The following is a 14,774-nucleotide window of genomic DNA, read 5'->3' as shown; positions in this document are numbered from 1 at the left end:
AGGGTATCAGTGCATTGGATCACCTGACACTAGAGTTAGAGACAGTTGTGAGCCACCGTGTAGGTGCTGGGAATTGAACCCAGGTCCTCTAGAACAGCAGCCAGTGCTCTTAACTCCCGTGCCATTTCTGTAGCCCCCCCCCAATTGAATTATTCTAGTTGTACTGAGAAGGGCATGCTCCCTCTCTGTTTGAAGAAATGCTAGGTAGCTGAAGAATGTAGTGGTAGTTAATTGAAGTTGTCCTGTATATACACTATTAAAATTATTTCCAGGCAAGGGTAGTTTATGCTTTTCAGAGAAATATAGAACTAGTGAAAAATGTTCTATAGAATCCTGCTCTAGTAGATATTGCTTGAATATGTCAGTAATGGCTTGTTTTTATAAAATTCTTCTCCATCTAAAAGCAGAGAGCACTCCACGGCATTAGCACATAATGACTTTGACAAGTTGCTAGGCTACCAGGGCTATGTTATTGTTTCTGTTTTGCGAGGCATTCCAGGTAACCTGAATGCATTCACAGAGAAGGACAGCAGCGGAACAAGGAGAAATCTATTACGCATGTCTCTAAAGTCCTACCCACGAGGTTTATAGCAGCCTGCCTCACCAGCACTCTCTGTGAGTCTAAGATAATTCCATCACAATCATTTTGCAATGTGAATTATAGTGCTATGACATAATATATCAATTTCGAAGTATATTCAGCCTCGGCTTTGTTCAGTAAGTCAAATAATCAGTCACTAGACTTAAACCCCAGTGTACTTGATTAGTGGAAGCAAGAAGTAGGGAGAGATTTTACAATTTTAGCATTTTGGGGGGTTCAGTTCAAGTTGACAAATGTTATGTGCTGGGTGCTATGACACACAGAAATATAAATGGTCCTCTGGGACTTACTGAAGTGAGGCATCTAAACAGGAAGTGCAAGGGGCCATGAGATGGCTCAGTGGGTAAAGTAACTGCTGCCAATCCTAACCATCCGAGTTCAATCGCTGGGACCAACTTAGTGGAAGGAGAGAACCAGTTCTTACGAAATGTTCTTTGACCTTCCCTAGCCCTAAAACCCTTTTCAGAAAGTAAACAAATGACAAATTTAAAATAAGGGATTCAAACAAAATTGAGATCTAGAATTTGGCATGTAGATAATGATTCACAAATATATGACATTATAACAAATAAAGTAAATCAGATCAAACATCAGGGAGGTATCTTATAATATTTTTATTCTTTGAGCTTTTCCTATATACCTCAATATATTTTCATCATAGTCACCCTGTTTTGCCCTTAATTGTTTTTGGATCCAACCTCAACCCCCAAATCCCATCTTTGTGCTTCCCCCTTTTAATAACAATGATGTCAAATAGTGGTTCCCTTGTATGCGCTGGGCATGGGGCCATCCATTGGAGCATGCTTGATTTAACAGGTCTTACAACTCTAAAGAAAACCAGCTTTCCCTCCGTAGTAGACATCAACTGTCAATAGCTCCTCAGCAATAAGGATGAGGAGTTGTTCATGGACCTCTCCACATCCATGTAGCAATGTTGGCTGGCTTGATCTTGTGCAGGTTTTGTGCAGGCAACTGCAGCTGCTTTGAGTTCATGAGTTCAGTGACATTATCATGTCTGGAAGACATCATTTTACTCCAGTCCTCCTTGGCCTCTGGCTCTTACAAATGATCTGCTCCTCAGCTACAGTGCTCCCTGAGGTTAGAGAGGAGTGTCAGAGATGTTGTGGCTAAGCAGACACTTATCTGCACTTTGGCTAGTTGTGAGCTTCTATCATAATCGCCAAGCATTCACTTCCAAACATGCTTCTCTAATGAGGACTGAGAGCCGTGTTAATCAATGGATATAGAGACACACTTTTTTTAAAACAAGTTATTTATTTATTTTACATTCTGATTGCAGCCTTCCCTCCCTCTTTCCAATTTCTCCCTCTCCCCTCTCCTCCCCTCCTCTCCATCCATCCCTCTTTCCTTTCTCCTCAGAAAAGGGGAGGCCTCCCATGGATATCAAGCAGCCTTGGCATATCAAGTTGCAGTAAGATTAGGGCCATCTTCCATTGATGCAGGCCAGTTAGGGGAAAGGGATCCGAAGACAGGCAATGCAGTCAGACAGCCTCTGTTCCCACTTTTAGGAGTCCCACACGAAGACCCAGATGCACAGCTGTTAAACATGTGTAGAGGGCCTAGGTCTATCCCATGCATGCTCTCTGGTTGAGAGTTCAGTCTCTGGATGCATGTCATCAGAGATGCTTCACAGAGCTACTGATGGAAGAGACCCACAGCCAGACATTAAATGGAGCTTGGAGAATCCTGTGGATGAAGGAGCCAGAGGAGCGAGGATACCACAAGGAAACCTATAGACTCAACTAACTCAATGGGCCCATGGGAGCTCATATACATACATATATATATACATACATGTATGTATGTATATATATATGTATGTGTGTGTGTGTATAGTGCAGTATGATTCTCTGTCCATTTAAAAGAATATGTGCAGTAAGTTCAACTCTAGGACCTGTGTGTGGGCTTTCACCCATGAGTTCTTGGCCAGATTTACTCTACCAGGCCTGTGTTTCAGATGCTGTTTTTGACTGAGTTCAGGAAAAGTCTTTGTGGAGAGATGATTTAAATGATACATAGAGAGTGAGCACATTGTATATGATCATTGCTGTTTGGCAAATGAAAGTAACTACTGTAGGCCAGGTAGGCGGGGGAATTTGCAAGCTTTCGTCAGAGGACAATGAGTGGGCAATCATATCTTACAGCTCTATGTTTTAAGCTTAAAACCAAATTCTCCTAATCTATATGGGAGGGTAGCAAAAGATAGAGGTGGAAAAGGAGAGGCGAGAAAGAAGAGAACATTTTAATTTGTTCATACTTCGTTCATAGGGTCTACATAAATTGCAGATAGATAAAAACTTGCACATTGGCCCCTTGGATGGCTTATTTAGAAGCCAAAGCTGTGTGACATTTCTTTATTTCCTTCTCTAATTAAGAATATGGTAACAGTAAGTTTTATAGTCATCTTCTCGCTGATGAGATGTTGAAATTCTACTGAGTTTCACTAATTGCAACCCAGTGGTGCATCCGTGGTCAGGATGGGGTGCGTGAGTGTACAATTACTAATCAAAGTCCTTCGGTTCATTTTCTTGCTACCTGGATTGAGAAGAGGTAGTCAGAGACTTATTGCATAACCACAGCTTTTCAAGAGGCATGTAAATTATTTCCAGCAAATCTTCCAGAGTTGAAAAGATTTATATGAGCTTTGTTCAGCCTATATATTATTTTCCAAAAATAAGGCTTGGTTCTCCTAAAAGAGATAAGTAATAGACCCATCTGAGAGCTCAGCTAACAGACGGCTTCAAATCAAACACATTAGCAAAGCCCTTAAAAAGAAAACAGTACACAAAGTAGAAAACTTTGATAGTCTTCAACAGAAAAAAAAAATGTGTGATCTTGGGCCAGGCAATAATATTTTTTGGATAAGATGTCAAAATTCAGTTTATAAAGAAGGATATATTCTGCCAAATGTGGGAACTCACACATTTCAGGTTCAAGGCTGTTGCTCTGGAACCCACGGTTTCCTATTCTTCAGGGCTTGGAAGGGTCACATGAAAGACAAAGAAAAGGCAAAGTAGCTAATATTAGTTCAATGAAGCTGCATTCTGTTGATCAGAAAGTTTTAGAATTTGCCAGTTGATCTTATACAAAGGCATTGACTATAAGAGGCATGAATGAACATTTAGTGGTAATGGAAAACTCTTGTCTCCTGAATGAGGATATGGCTACATAACTCTAGCATTTTCAAAACTCATAGACAAGTATACTTAAAGAGTGAATTTTGATGCATATAGATTATTAATATTCTTCATTTGGAAAATATTCCTTCCAATCAGGTTAAAATGTGATGCTTGTGCAGAATTTCCCTAGGTTTGAGAACACAGAAACTTCTAGTATTTCATCACATGACTGCTTGAAAAACCTGTAAGGTCAACAAGAAGAAATCCCTAATTAATTGTAACATCCTGGGCAACATTTGTATGTATGTTTATATAAGTGTGTGTGTGTGTGTGTGTGTGTGTGTGTGTGTGTGTACGTGTGTGTGTGTCCATCCATCTCTTAACAGTTGGCTATCCGTCCATTTTCTTAACAGTTTTTCCTCCGTATATTTTTACAAAAGTGAAATTAGGGGAAAATGAGTTGATTCTGCCTCTCCTCAGCCCGGACTTTACTGACAGTCTTTGCAATGCTAATGTAGACATTTATTCATGATTTGAATGTTAACTGTTGAGAACATGTTCCCAGCTCATTGAAATGTCAGGCAGTGCCTAGGTTGCTCTCTCTCTCTCTCTCAGGGGATGAATTAATTAGTGTTAGAGCCAGGGCTGCTGCCCTGGGAACCATGACTTCCTTCTTCAGTGCTTAGAGGGATCAAGGAAGGGAGGAAAAATGGCAGGTAGAAGTTAGAGGTTTCAGAGAGGACTGGCCCAGCAGAAATAAAAAAAAAAACTGTGGCCTGCTGTAACACTGTAGCTCATCTCCTTCCTTACATGTCTCTGTGGCCCTGTCCTTGATGACTGCTTAAGTCTGACAACATGAGCAGTAGGCAGGGGCCAGAAGAGTGGCATGCGATCTCGTATCACTACCAACAAATGCTCTAAGTCTTTATTTGCTTCCAAAATGTAAGCAGAGGCAGGCGGATCGCTGTGAGTTCGAAGCCAGCCTGGTCTACAAAGTGAGTCTAGGACAGCCAAGGCTACACGGAGAAACCCTGTCTCAAACAAACAAACAAACAAAAAAACAAAATGTAAGTATTGAATGTATGGTTTTTGTTTGTTTGTTTGTTTGTTTTAGGCTTACACTGTGTTATGATGAGATGGAGAAGGGATTCTTCTTTCTATAAATATAATGTATAAGAGTAGACAGGTACTAATGGAAGAAAGACTATAATCTAAAGGGATCTCCTTGTTACTGAATCCATGAGATATTTTATGGCTATATTATAATTAGGCTTCGCACAGAAATTTACACCCACATTCAATTGAATTTCAAATTCATAATGTGTCTTAGGCCTAACACAGTAAAGACAATTAAATTTAAAAGAAGCATTATAGGTTAGAAGATAGAGGAAGATCCCAGGCAAAGGGGCAGTTTGCTTACTATTAGCCAAACTGTCTGATAAATGTATATATATGATATTTTGCTCAGTTAATTAGTTTGAAATATTCTGTGTACTTCATCCTCTTACATGTTTTTCAAAATAACCTGTGTCATACTTAAGTAGCCATTTACTTTTCCATATCTCAAATGATGCATAAATTTAGCATAAATTTCTAGAGAAATCATGGGATTTTCCCCCAAGGATACTTAAATAAATGATAGGCCTATATCTCTTGACTCTTAGGCTGGTGATCTTTTTGAAATGTGGAAATTTGGTGCCATTATTGACCTGGGGTTTTTTTTTGACAATGAGAGAGGCAAGTAGAGACAGAGATCCTGCCAATCAAAGGAAGAGTCAAGGCCAAGGAGACAAACAGGTTAGCTTGTGAATCACAAGGTTTGAAGTTCTTTTTGGTTGGTATCTTTTGAGAGTATTTCCTAAGAAACTGTAATCTAGATTTTTTTTTTTTTGCTTAGTTATCTGCTAATCATTAGGATTGTTTTTGCTGACTTAGTTAGCCTTTGCTGCCTTGGAAGAGTTGGACTAATGATAGATCCCAAATTGTTTGCTCAAAAGAGAGATGGCTAAAGTTGGGTTTGGAATGAATTATGAATTCCATGGAGGATTTGTCCTTATGGTTGTGTTCCTCTCCGCCTCTACTGCCTCAGTGTCTCTCCTCCTCCTTCCTTCTTTCTCTAATCATTTTTGTTGCTATCTTTACTCTTCTTCAAAACCATAATGCTACCTGAGAAGAATGAAAGAAAAAACTGAGTTCATGTTCCTCCTTCACAGTCTCTACACACTGTTACTTTTCATACGCTGAAGGCATGAGACATTCTTTACTCTGCTTAGGAGCTAGAGTTGCCTATGTGCCCCTGAGGGTACTTGTCAAGCTGTCTTGCATATTTCTGAGGTAAATTTGTGCCTTAATCTGGCATAACTGAAGACAGTAAGAATAGCTAGACCTTGGTTATTTTTTCATCAGATTTCCAGAGGCCTTGTGTAAAGGGAGTGTCTGAGAACCAGGGTGGAATGCACTTACCGCAGCAGAGGATGTGACTCACTCTTCATGCTTCCCCCCTGCACATTTGTCTAGATCTGCACACGTGGATCTGGGTTTAGTCCTTTTATAGCCGTGGTGAGTTGGTCAAGGACAGATATCTTATGTCCAAATATATCCCTTCAAATTGGGGGCAGGGCTCCTTTTATCTGGTCTGTGTGACACTGAAAATTTTACAGGAATTGAATTCCTCTAGAAAGCATTTAAGCAACAACAGTCATATCTTTTGGGAGAGCTTAGGGATTTAGTGATTTATAAGCACGAATAAAACTATGCCTAATGTTGCCAAAAGCAAGTGGGGTAAGGACTATGGAGTTAGGGCAGGGACTCACAACAACTTTACAGATGTTGAGAATAAACAGATACCCAAAGGAAATGAGGGAAATTATTGATGGTGTTATTAATCTTTATAAGCCCTGAAATACCCACTTGTCATCATCTGCTTAATAAACTCCAATGCGTGTACGTATACTCAAGTCCACATATTATAGACTGAACGACTGCACACAAAAATCCATGTTTTTAAAATGTTAATCTTTCTTGTCAAAATATGTGTTTATGTTGCCAAAAGGCCAGTGCACAATTTACAAGGACAGGGCACCCAGTGGTTTCTGAACCTTTAATCATAGAGGATTTTTTTTTCACCAACAACAAGTACCACCTGGGTTGCTAGGAGACAAGCCTATTTCATGGACTATGCACTTCTGCTTAGGTCTTCACCTCTGATACATTTCATGTATTATTCGGCAACAGTCTGTAGTTAAGACAAATGGCTCTCTTAATCATTTCAATCCTTTATGAATGCAGGGTTTCTCAAGACAGTGCTGGCTTAAACCCAATTTAAAATAAAAAAGACCTCTAGCATGAAAATATATGTGTTTTTCTATAGCTAGCTCAAGACTGAATCGGTTTGTGGTAACAGGAAGTGAAGAATACATGCATGCACAAATCAAATATAGTCTGCTCACATGAGAGCCTTCCCGATGCAGTCTTCTCGCCTTCCACTGAAACGGAGAGTCATGACTTGCTGATGAGGACTGGGGTTGAGATTCGGTGCCAAGTATTGCTTTATTTTGTCTTACGGATAAGAAAAAAATTTTATATGTACTCATAGATTTCAAACTTGTTCACAGTAACACAATCATTGTACATACTTTATACATAGACTGAAGTCCATGTCCTAGTGAGATCTGCCAGCAGCAGTGGGTGTCTGTCCCCGTGAGCCATTCTGAGGGTGCTTCACTGGGATCTACTTCACCCAGTACACAATAGTGTTTTCACTTTACAGGTAGACCACATAGCTCCAGGCCCACTCTGGGTCAGTTAGGGTTGTGGGGATGACAACCTTGCCTCTCTTTGACCCTCTATTTAATCTTATTTGCAGTTAACCCTGGTTGTGTCCATAATTTAGACAATCTCTAAGCTTTCCAGAAATTTGTAAAGTTTTAAGTGTTTACATTTAGTATTTTCTAATCTATTGGGAAACATTGAACCAGCTGAGCATGAGACACACCCCCCTGAGTTATAGCACATGCTGTTACTAAGCTCTCTGTGTGAGTACGCTCATATTTAAGTCACAGAGAGAATACATTTTGAATAAGTACATGGTAGGTAATTTGCTGTTTATTTAAGCTACCCATTTCACGGTGGTTCTCACAGTAACCCTGCCTGGGCTGCTATGTGTGTGAAGTATAAGGAAGTCCCTAGCTAGGGAAATTGTAGAACTTTCACATAAATTCAGCTGTGTACATGTCTGTTTACATATTAATGTACAAGGAATTAAAATTCATCATCCATAAACCACATCAAATGCTGAGAAATGCTTAGACATCTCTGCCTATGGTATGGCTTCCAAATAATCAACAGTTGTCTAATAGCACATAAATATTTAGTAGAAGCAGCATGGTTATACATCAGTGTAAATGTTTAGTATAGATATTGCTAATGCTTTTGTTTGATTTTGTCTTCATTAAGTTAGCAAAAGTTTGATTAAAGGCCCTGGTAGCATTGGCAACATGGGCTGAATAGACCTATTAAATATATACATTAATAAAAAATAATGAAATGAAATTTATTGAATGTGGTCATATTTGGAAGATGAACAAATAAAGAGATTCACTTTGAAGACACTGGCAGCAAGAGGCATGTATGACTAAGCCATCCTGATAATGTGTAGGCCCACCTATGATTGACACATCATTGTGTGGCTCCTGGGTCCAGGTCTGTCCTGCATGTTCCTTAAGGTGCTTTGTGAAATTTCCTTCTGGAAGACTGGATCTCTCTCTCAGTTTAGCATCAGGGCTCAAGCATTTTCTTGCAGAGCATGCATGAATTTCTTGTGATAGCTCCAATCTGCTGGGATCTGTTTTCTCCACAGTCTAATAGCTGAAGGGACAAACAGATGCCTCTTCAGAATGTCTTCATTTTCCCAGGACAGCTAACTAGTGTTCAGCCTAGAAGCACAATCTTCTGGTATGTTTACTGTGTGCTTTGATTGTGGCAAAACTCTGGTGCCCTGTATTTGACCACATCCCCAGGATGGGGAGCCCTGGTGGCACTCAGAGGAAGGATAGCAGACTACCAAGAAGAGATTTGATACCCTATGAGCATATACAGGGGAAAGAGGTCCCCCTCAGTCACAGTCATAGGGGAGGGGAGTAAGGGGAAAATGGGAGGGAGGGAGGAATGGGAGGATACAAGGGATGGGATAACCATTGAGATGTAATATGAATAAATTAATAAAATATATTAAAAAAGAATAGATTGAGGTTTTAAAGAGAACTGTTAGATTTTCCAAATCCATAATACTAACCTATGTGAATTACCGTTTTGTTGTCATTGTGACCAGAAGTGTCTACAAGAATGCATAAGCAGTGCAGGACTACAACTGCTAATCAGTCTCTACTTCCAAGTTGTGGGTTTGTCACGTGCTTCATTGTTTTTGTTGATGTTGCAATTAGCAAATTTTGCAAGTTTTGAACTTATAACCTCATACAAAGAAGGCAGCCATAGTTTTAGTTGACATATAAGGGCTTTGAGTCTCAGAGTAAGACTTCATTTGCAATAAAAATTCTGCTATCACATACTGGAAATTGTTGATTCTGGATGACAGGGTTTTGAAAAAAAAAACTAGTTTTACTCTGCATGGCTTTGCACAGAGATATGACTCATTCTCAAAACTCGTAACTGGTAATATTCTTCAAGACTGGGTGTAATATACTGGACAGCAGGATGGTATCCAATGATATTTACAGTTAAACTGAGACAAGGTAAGTGTGTGTACATTACCTGTGCACTGACGCAGGTGAGAAGGAAGTGAGTAAACACTTTTCAGATTTACCATTAGTAATGCTGGAATTCCTGGTGCTCGGAGAGTGTGAAACACAGGCAGGGAGGAGATGCTGAGAGCTTGACAAATGCTCTCTCTGAGCTATAGTGATTATTCACTGCAGGTTTGCTCCAGAGACATCCCTGATGAAGACGCAGAGCTCTTAGGCTCTGAACACATCGGTGTCTGGCTGGGATATGTTAAACTAGAATTGAACACTTGTGCTCCACACACTTAGCAAAAGCCTCATCATTCAGAACGTGCACCTTGAGTTGGAGTCTACCTCTGCCCATTGAATTCCTGTCCTCTCAAATTCTCACTGCGTTTCCTAGTTGAGACTCCCATCCCTGGTCATTAATATGTCTGGGTCAAAGAGTGCTAACGTCATGCATGAAAACAACACAGGAACAGAAAACAGAACACAGTGTCCCTTCCAAATACCTCTTGGCTCCCTTCTGAGTCACCAGCATTACTTTATCTTGGTACATCACAGTATACTTCCATCTGACAAAAAACAAAACAAAAACACCTTATATTTCTGTCTAGTGGCACTTGCTTAGTTGAAAGTGACTCAGAGTCACAAAGTAGCCCACCATTGGAGGAACAAGTGAGTCACTGGTGGTCATTGTGAGTCCGTTGAGAACATCTTTATAGCACTTTGATGTTTGTAATGAAGGTGCCCATCCTTCGTACCTGCAAAACCTCTTTACTTCAAGAATTACATTTTGATGGCCAAGTAACCTGTAGGTGCTAGCCTGGAGTGAAGAAGCCAAAGACACTAAGTGAGAGGGCACATTATGCAAGAAAGGCAGGGAGAAGGGAGCTCAGCCATCTCTACATACAGTTTGCATCTTGTGGAGATGGCATATTTGGTCCATTTCATCTCATATTCACTAGCCTTGTTGCTGTTGGGCAGTTACTTGTCTCTGTGAGTCAGTTTTATCATGTTCAAAAGGGCATTTATTAACCCATACCAAGGACGTCAGAATTGCTGGGGGAGATAGAGAAATCTTCCCTGAAAGCCAAGCTTCCGAAAGTAGCAATGAACACTATGCTGCAGAAATGACCTCTTCTGTCTACCTGTGTGTGATTAGCACATCACAGCCAGGCTCTGCTATGCCCATGTTTGCCACCAGCACGAATGATCAGAGAGCTTCATATTCTCCTTCCTTACAAACAGTGAAGACCCCATGTAGGTGTATCTAGTTGGAAGGCGGCGTGGACATAGAAAACCGTAATGATGTAAGAAGGATGTTCATTGCATCGCTGGCAACTCGCGTAACTCAGACGTTCACACGCTGCCCTGCAAAGTTACCGAGACTGCTAAATGAGTGGTGTTGGGAAGCACCGTCCACAGTGGCTAGATGGTTTGGTTTTCATTCTCTCTTGTGCAAAATTTTCACACTTCACTGTACAGATGTTGGAGGTTTCTGAAATGGATTTGTTCTTTTGTGTTACAACAAATGGTATGACTCTGAGTCTTTGCCTAAAAGGGAGAAGAAGGGAATTCCCAGTCTCATCTAAGCTCATCTGTCATGCTTGCTTTGGCAAGGAGATCAAGTTCATTACTGAAAGGGTTAGAGTACAAGGCACTGGGCTACCTCTTCTTTCCTGGGTTAGGACACGTGATAATCCTTAAGTAGAAAGGCAGGGAGAGGGGAAGCTGTTTGTGCTCCATTTCACAAAGCTTCAGGAAGGGAGTTCCAATAGAGTAAGTAGTGATGCATCCCAGGGGGACTGAAGACTGTGTCCTTCTGCAAAGAGCTCATTTGTGGACATGGAAGAATTGACCTTGAGTGACCTTGAGTGCCATGAGCCAGCTTCTTTTCATACTTATGCATGTCACATTGCCAGCATCCAGGAAATGGGATGCAGGTGGAACAGTGAGAAAAGGGAATATGTTTTCTTCTTCTTTGAGGGCGAATTCTAGGAAGGTTGTCTTCCAGATCTGCTGATGCTGAGCAACAGCCTTGGGACCCAAGACAAAAGGAAGATATTTCTGCAAGGTAAATTACCAGTGTCATCAAGTTAGGGACAGAAATGAGAGGAGACATCACAGAGAGGGGTCACAGCTAGAGGCATCCAAGGTGAGGAAAATCAGGAAAGTCTAGGATGAGCACCACAAAGAGCAAGAATGGAGACCAGAGTGTCTTTTAGCTACTACCCAAGTAGTGTCTGTCTTATATAAATGAAAATCTTCCATTTAGACTTTTGCACTCAAAGATGCTGTAGACTTATTTTGGCATGGCTGCAAAAGAGTCTGTGTATTAGCCAAAAAATGTGATATTTGTCTTCCCAAGCCTGACATATTTTCCTGATCATGATGATCTTAACTTCCATTTATTTTCCTAAAAATGGCATTATTTTATTCCTTACGCCTTAATCTTTGTGTATGGTATAAGACTTTTGTCAAAAAAGATAATAACCATGTAAAAGGAACAAACCGTGGAAGAGGAAAATAAAAGCCACAGGGAAAATTTATGAATGATTGGTTGCAGATACTTAATAATCACTTGAATAGAAGCCTTATCCTGACTCTACAATCAAGGAAGAACTGTTCATGTAATTAGAATAAGACAGAAAAATACTTGCCACAAAGAAAGGAGCAAATTCCTTCTCTAAGGCATCTTAGATGACCATATACTGAGTCACCATCTCCCAGTGATATCACTGGCCAGATCCCCTAAGCAAAAGATGCTACATTTGGAAGAACTGGATGCTATGCTTTGGACGCATAGGAGAATGCCATTGAACATGATGGGTCACATGACTCTGGTACTAACGTATTAAGATGAGAGCAAGTTGTGATGTGGAGTGTCAACACAGAAGAGAATCTCCTAGCTCTAGACATCTGGGTAATTCTGTGTAGGAAAGGGACAGGCTGAGACAGGGGAAGACAGCATACCGTGTCCTTCCTTTTATTCTGTATATACAGTGTACATGGCGGGGGCGGGGGGAGGCAACAGCAGCAGAGGAAGAAGGCTTATGGACCTTACTTGATGGTTCCAGTGCAGCAGCAGCATGGTTGCCTATACCATTACCAGAAACAGCAATAGACTCAAAATATCCAAGAAAAAATGGACCCCTCAGAATCAATTTCTAATATACCTGTATCACAGGATCTAAGGTAGTAGGTACCCTCCCTTCTCTCAGATTACACAGCCAGTTGTTCGATGTAACTGAGATGGTCCATGCCTTCAGCTGCAGCTAGCACCTCTTCAAGTGCTATTCAGATCAGTTCTCTTGGCAATGTGTTTGGGCAAGGTAGATAACAAGGAGCTTTTCCTAGCAGCTGAACCTGCCGAAATAGCTGGGTTCTCTCAGGAGGCATCTACACACTTCCCAAGTCTGAAGCCACTTGTAATGCCCGTGTTGAGGTTTGAATGCTTGCATTAGTCCAGGGTACTTCAGGGATCTCCTGCAGAATTATTGGACTCAACAGGAAAGGTCCTAGTGCTCCCCTGGGGGAGGATTCTTTGAGAATAAGAGACTGGTGAATGTTCAGCCCTAAATGGAAGTTCTATATCATCCCTGAAAGGCCCAGGAAGCATCACTAAAGAGGTAACAAAAAAAAAAAAAGAGTGCCAAGATGGGGTAGAATGATAGGGAAAGTTGTCTTCTGAGCATGATATAGCAACTGCATTCTTAAATCTCAGCATCTGTGATTACCCATGTAAGACTTGCCCAGGATTGGTCCTGTCAGTATCCTTTCACGTAGAGGGAAGGCCCCACCTCTCTCTGAGGACTGACAGATGGATAATGGTTGCTGAGATAGGCAGAAACATTTTCTACAGTATTGTAGCCACTAATAAGTTGCCAATGCTCCTGTAAATAGCTCCTTGTCTATGCTTCTACAAGTGACCCTAGTTAAAATCATTGGTTCATATAAACAAAATAAACATTAATATAAACAATGAGACCAACCTGTCTTCAAATTAACTCCAGCACAAATATTAAATGTATTCCTTTTACCATTTATTTTGTTTGGTGTTTTCCTAGACTTATTTAGATTTACTGATCTGATATAGTTTATTTAGCCCCTTCATTGTATCTATCTATCTATCTATCTATCTATCTATCTATCTATCTATCTATCTTTTCTTCTTCTTCTTCTTCTTCTTCTTCTTCTTCTTCTTCTTCTTCTTCTTCTTCTTCTTCTTCTTCTTCAAAGGGGGGGGCAGTTTCCAATACAGGGTCTCTCTGTGTAGCCTTGGCTGTTCTGGACTCACTTTGTTCTGTCTTCTCTTTAGTCTTCTCTGGCTATCTTTGTGGTCATTAATTACTTCAATCTGTTTTTATTGTGGAAAGCTTGTATTCATCCTTCAGTTTCATTTAAAAGTATTTATTTACTTTTACATGTATCAGTGTTTTGCTTCCATGTATGTCCATGCACCACGTGTGTGCAAAGCCCCATAGATGCCAGAAGAGAATGTTAGATCCCCTGGAACTGGAGTTACTGTTAGATGTGAGCTGCCATGTGGGCACTGGGAACTGAGTCCAGTCATCTTCATGAGCAACCAGTGCTTTTAATCTTGGAGCCCTTTCTCCAGTCTGTCTTCCTCAAATGGAGTTTGTGTTGTGGTCTTTTAGAATTTTAAATGTGTGTCTCCGGGTCCCTCTGTCTTTAAAAGTTTCTATTTAGTAGCTAGGTGTTAGTCTAATGGGCCTCCCTTTATAAGTGGTGTAGCCATTGTCTCTTTCAGCTTTCAACACCATTTTCTTATCCTGTGTTTTTAGTGTTTTGACTATAACATGTCCTGGGGAGTGTCTTTTCTGATCTTGTCTATTTTGTGTTTTGCAGGCCTCTTGTACCTGGAAATACATGTATTTCCTTAGGTTTGGGAAGTTTTCTTCTACGATTTTATTGAAAACATTCTCTGTACTTTTAGCATGGTATTCTTCTCTTCTTATGCCTGAAATTCAAAGGTCTGGTCTTCTTTTGCTATCAAAAAAGCTCTCTCTGCTCCACTCATACACTAAATTTTTTTTCTCACTGATCTTTACTGCATGTTCCAATTCCTGTCCTTTTTCTTCCAGTCCTGACACAGTTTTCCTCATGACCCATTCTGTTGGTGATGCTTTTTACTAAGGGTTTTATTTTGCTTCCTGAGTTTTTCATTTCCAGTAACATTTCAATTCGAGTTTTTTTCAGGAATCCTCTTTTTATTGAATTTTTTCAAGTCTTGGTTTGACTTCCTCATCTCATCCACTTCTTTGTTTTTGT

The 14,774-nt window shown here is 40.4% G+C and overlaps 1 long non-coding RNA gene across 4 annotated transcripts in view; it reads left to right on the top strand.

Annotated features, from left to right (window-relative positions):
• Nucleotides 1-493: 493 nt before the first annotated feature.
• The window catches only part of LOC311589408, a 129,832-nt gene continuing 115,551 nt past the window's right edge, over nucleotides 494-14,774 (top strand). For 3 of the 4 annotated variants that reach the window (XR_014776533.1, XR_014776534.1, XR_014776535.1), the window contains exon 1: nucleotides 500-615. This is a non-coding gene — a long non-coding RNA (uncharacterized lncRNA). Of the gene's footprint in view, nucleotides 616-14,774 lie in introns of all 4 variants that reach the window. The other variant, XR_014776536.1, reaches the window with a different exon arrangement.

The sequence above is a fragment of the Acomys minous genome (assembly GCF_964271855.1).
Source record: "Acomys minous genome assembly, chromosome: 18".
Classification (NCBI taxonomy): Eukaryota; Metazoa; Chordata; class Mammalia; order Rodentia; family Muridae; genus Acomys; species Acomys minous.
This window is presented reverse-complemented; position numbering and strand designations above follow the sequence as displayed.